General features: G+C 35.5%; 1 pseudogene; it reads right to left on the bottom strand.

Annotated features, from left to right (window-relative positions):
* Positions 1–3722: 3722 nt before the first annotated feature.
* Positions 3723–4806, bottom strand: LOC124106171 (actin-related protein 3B-like; annotated as a pseudogene).
* Between the last annotated feature and the right edge of the window lie 658 nt (positions 4807–5464).

Genomic DNA, 5464 nt, shown 5'->3' with positions numbered 1-5464 from the left:
TCACCAGAGAGTGTCTACAACAGATTTGAGTACACAGAGAACATAGAACAGTTGAAATTTCCCAGTGTGAATAATGGAAATAAAAAAGAATGAAGAAAAAAATCAATAGAACAAAACTAAGAAAACTATGGGACAGTATAAGTGGATCTATATAAATATTATGGGAGTCCTAGAAGGAGAAGATAAAGGAAAAGGGTCAGGAAAAAATACACAAGAAAGTAATAGTTGAAAACTCTTCAAATGTGATGAAAGGTATGAATCTACACATCCATGAAGGTTATAGAAATTCAAGGAGAAAAACTCCAAGGCAACAAAGTGAAACATCTAATAATCAAATGATAAATAGCCAAAGACAAAGAAAACATCTTGAAAGCAGCAAGAGAGAAACAACTTGTTATATACAATGAATATTTAGTAAGATTAACAGGACTTCTCAGCAGAAACCATGGTGGCCAGAAGTGGGATGATATATTTAAAAAATGTTGAGAAGGAAACCAAAAACCAAAATCCAAAATCCAAAATCCCAAACAAGGCAAAATAAAACAACAACAACAAAAAATCCAAACAAAACATCATACAAGAATTCGAATCTGGCAAAACTGTGCTTCAAAAATGAAGGTGAAATTAAAACATTGCTAGGTACACAAAAGGCAAGTGAAATTTTCACTAATAATCATTTCCTGAAAGAAATGCTGAAAGGAATACTTCAAGTTGAAACAAAAGGACATTAGAAGGAATTCTCAATGCTGTAAGAAACTTTTTTAGTAAAAGTAATGATAGAGGTCAATATAGAAGCTAGTATTACTGTGCATTTGGTTTGTTTCTGTTTCCTATATGATTCAAAAGACAAATATATAAAACAATAATCCATCTTAATGAGCATACAATATGTAAAGATGCAACTTATGATAATAATAACACACAGAGGAGATGGAGTGAGGTAGAAATAGAGTTAAGGAAGCTATTGAAGTGAAGTTGGTGTCAGTTCAAGCCAGATTGTTACGAATCTGGGTTAGTAATTGCAACCGAAAGGCAACCACTTAGATAATAAATTAAAAATATGCAAAGAGAAAAAATGAAGACTTTCCTTCATTTCATCTTCATTTAAGATGGCACACAAGAAAAAAATCAAACACAAAATAAGGTAGTAGTGGAAGAATTGAGGGAAAAATGACACAAGACATTCCAAAAAAAAAAAAAAAAAAGCAGAGGAAGTCCCTCCTTATTAGTAATCACTTTAAATGGAGAAGAATTAAATTCTCTAATTAAAAGTCAGAGATTTGTGAAATAGAATTACAAACACAACATGCCCAAATTTATAGGATGCAATGAAAGCAGAGCTCACAGGGAAACCTAAAGCATTAATTAATTAATTAATTAAATGCACACTTTAATGCCTACATTAGAAAAAGAAGAAAGATCTCATATCACCAATTACCTTTGCATTTTAAGGAAGTACAAAAATAAAAGCAATCTAAATCTGAAGCCAGCTAAAGGAAGGAAATAATATAAATTAGAGCAGAGATAAACAAAGTAGAAAATAGAAAAACTAAGGAAAAATCAATAAAACCTAAAGGTGATTCTTTGGAAAGATCAACTAAACTGACTAAACTTTAGCTGCACTAAGAAAAAAGAGAGAGGACATAATTAAAATAAGAAATCAAAGTGGGGACCTTACTACCAACCTTACAGAGATTAAAAGAGCTGTAAAAAAATATCATACACATTGTATTGTACACCAACAAATTTGATAATCTAGACGAAACAGCCACATTCTTAGAAATACACAAATTGCCAAAACTGACTCAAGATGAAATAGAAAATCTCAGCAGACCTATAATGAGTAAAGAGATTGAATCAATAATCAAAATCGTCTCAGAACAGAAAATACCAGGACCAAATGGTTTTTACTGGCGAAATATACCAAACATCATTGTTCATCAATTCTACTCAAACTCTCCCAAAAAAATAGAAGTCAGATCACTTCTGTACTTGTCAACTTGAGCTACTATAATGAGATACCCCAGACTGGTAGCCTCATAGTAGAAATTTATTTCTCACAGGTCTGGAAGCTAGAAGCTTAATGTCCACGTGCCAGAAGGGTTGGTTTCTGGGGAGACCTCTCTTCCTGATTTTTAGGTAGTTTCCTTCTGTGTCCTCCTATAGCCTTTCCTCTGAGTATGCCTGGAGGGGAGGTAGATAGCTATCTCTAGTATCTCTTCCTTTTCTCATGGGTGCATATTAGAGTCCTTTAACCTTGATTAATTCCTTAAAGCTCCTGTCTCCAAACCTCCAAATGTAGTCACCCTGGGAATTAGGATATATATTCAGTTTAGTCCATAACAACTTCTATGTGGCTCTGGATTCTCAAACAGGAGAAACATCCCATAAGAAAACTGTAGACCAATATACCAAACACACTGTATAATATAATTGCAAAAATCCTCAAGAAAAGATGAAACACTAGCAAAATAAATCCAACAATAGAGGTAAAATCCTCCACATGAGTCTCAATAGATGTAGACAGGGAATTTGACATAATTTAACACCTTTTATGATAAAAACATTAAGAAAATTAGGAATTGAATATAATAAAGAACATTTATGAAAAATCCATAACTAACATCACAATGTCAAAAGACTGAAAGCTGAGATCAAAAGTAAGATAACAATGTCCACTCTCACCACCTCCATTCAATTTTGTATTGGAAGTACTAGCCAGAGAAATTAGACAAGATAAAGAAATAGAAGGCATTTAAATTGTAAAGAATGCAGTGAAACTATCTCTATTTGAACCCAGCATGATTTTATACATAGTAAATTCCCATTGATCCATAAAATAACTACTAGAACTAATAAATTCAGAAAAGTTGTAGGATATAGGGCTACAACACAGAAATCAGTTGTGATTTTATAAACTGGCAGTGAACAATTCAAAAATAAATTAATAAAACAATTCCATTTATAATCACATCCAAAAGAATATATTACCTGGGAATAACTTTTTTTAATTTATAAATATTCTAACAGCTTTTATTACAATGGTGTAAGGTAGTATTTCATCCAACATTCACCAACATTAAACCAACATCTTCTGTAAAACAGTTCCACAAAGCTCAAAAAAACAAAAAAACCCCAAACCCAATCACCTAACAGACACAGGATCCATAATAATACTCCAACAATACTGTTCAGTGTTCAGACTTCATGTCATGCCAATAAAGTATAATCATTTTCTAGCAAACATGTGGCAAAAAGTTTGCTCTATTTTATTTGATTTGCCTATAAACATATCAGAACATGCCTCACAATTAAAAACTTTTTATTACAGCTCTTCATGACATCGATATCTATTTGCGCTGAGTCTTAGCCAATTGTACAAAATACCATAAGATACAAAATGATAGGAAATATAAACATTGATTTGTATTTTCAAGTCTATAACACTTTATTTATACAAATAAGCTGGGAGCATCAGTGTTCACACCCTACGATCTTTCCTAAGGGGAACTATTTTGTGCCATTTTTTTCTCTAATAATTTTAAAAGTTGCATTTGAATTTCGTAAGAATTGTATTTGTCAACTAGACGCTCAGATGAAGGAGAGAAAACAGGGGCAGAGGGGGACAGGGAGTGCAGAAAACCATCAGCATCTAGATAAATGGCTTTTGCTGAAGTCTCTGCTGACTCAGCACCAAATGTGGGCTTCATTGAACAATGACTTCAAGGCAGATGTGAAGACATGACTCTGAAGACAGGATTGTGGCCGTAGAAGCTAGAGCCATATTCCTCATACTCCTTGCTATGACAGACCTGAGAGAACTGTGGAGTTGAGGCCAGCATGAGTCTCCCAGCCATTCGGCATAACACTGCATATGATGTGCTGTCACCTGAACCTCCACAGGCTTAGGCTTTATTCTGCTGCCTTTGAGCTATTTGCCTTTGAGCTATTTAATTCAGCATCTACCACTCTTTTAAAATCTCTCTGGCAGGGCTGGGGATGTGGCTCAAGCGGTAACACGCTCACCTGACATGTGCGGGGTGCTGGGTTTGGTCCTCAGCACCACATAAAATAAAGATGTTGTGGTCTCCCATGACTGCTCAGGAAGTATTATTCCCACCTCCTGCTTCCTCAGCAGCTATTGAATGAAATACTTAAAATCTCTACCTGCCCTTGGGATGTGTTTGATGCAGCTTACAATGACATAGCCTCTGTCACTGGGATAACATGGGTAAATCCATCCCTGCTGTCGATGGCTATCCCTGTTAGTTTACCAATCCGTGAAGATGTCCAAGAGGCTACTAAAGCCAGCACTTCCTGAACTGCAATGTAGAGTCCTGGTACGTTCAATAATTAAAAAATAATTTCTGTAAGATGCTCTCTATTTTCTGGTGTATTCACTGGAGATTCAGTCATTAAAAATAATGGTCCTGGGGCTTGGGGTGTGGCTCAAGTGTAGCGCGCTCACCTGGCATGCATGAGGCACTGGGTTCAATCCTCAGCACCACATAAAAATAAAATAAATAAAATAAAGATATTGTGTCCATCTTAAAAAAAACTAAAAAAAAATGGTCCTCATCTTCAGTTATAAGATATTTAAAAACAACTTGTTTCATGAACTTTTCCATAACATCCCAATCTTCAGTGATTCCATGTCATGTTGGTCACTTTGATGATTTCACCCCTTATGAACAACTGAAAGTCATCAACACCACTCAATAGTCTCCTTTGGGCTTGGTCAACTACCTTTGCTGACTCTCTGATGGTGCCACAGTCGACCATACAGGGAGGCAGAGAGCCTGCCATGCTGAGAATGCCTCTCTGTAGTGCACTCAGTCCCTACTGTAGTCTGAGAACCACTATAGCTTGCTCTCTGTGTTGTGTCTCTGCACCTGGAAATGAATTGAACAGAAGAGATGAAAGACTTTTATAGTGAATATTATAAGACATTGTTAAAAGAAATTTTAGAAGACCTAATCAAATGGAAACATTCAATGTTCAAGAACTGGAAGACATAATATGAGCAATCTATAGATTCAGTGCAATCTTTTATCAAAATTCTAATGACTTTTTTTCACAAATGGGAAAGTCATTCCTTGAATTCATGTAGAATTACAAGAGATCCCCAAGCAGCCAAAACAATATTGCAAATGAAAAGCAAAAATTGAAAAAAAAAAACAATTGAGAGAACTCACTTCCTGATTTCAAAACATACTTCAAAGCTATAGTCATCAAAATAATTCTTGCTTTATCTGGACATTGATGTAATGTGGAAGGACCTAGTGTCTGACCCATCTTTTACCATCTCAGAAAGGATCCTCACCCACGCCATCTGCTGATTTGTTGGATGGTGACTTTGGTCCCTGGGTTGGGAGAATGGCCACAAGATCCCCCTTTGCTGAGCTCTTTTTGCTTACCCTTCCATGCTCAGCATTTGCTTCTTAAAGACCCTCTGAGTGAGGTG

Source organism: Marmota monax, unplaced genomic scaffold (assembly GCF_021218885.2).
Source record: "Marmota monax isolate L192 unplaced genomic scaffold, Marmota_monax_Labrador192_F-V1.1 WCK01_AAM20220418_F8-fsc00034, whole genome shotgun sequence".
NCBI classification, from domain to species: Eukaryota; Metazoa; Chordata; class Mammalia; order Rodentia; family Sciuridae; genus Marmota; species Marmota monax.
The sequence above is the reverse complement of the archived record's forward strand: the minus strand, read 5'-3'. Positions and strand labels throughout refer to the sequence as shown.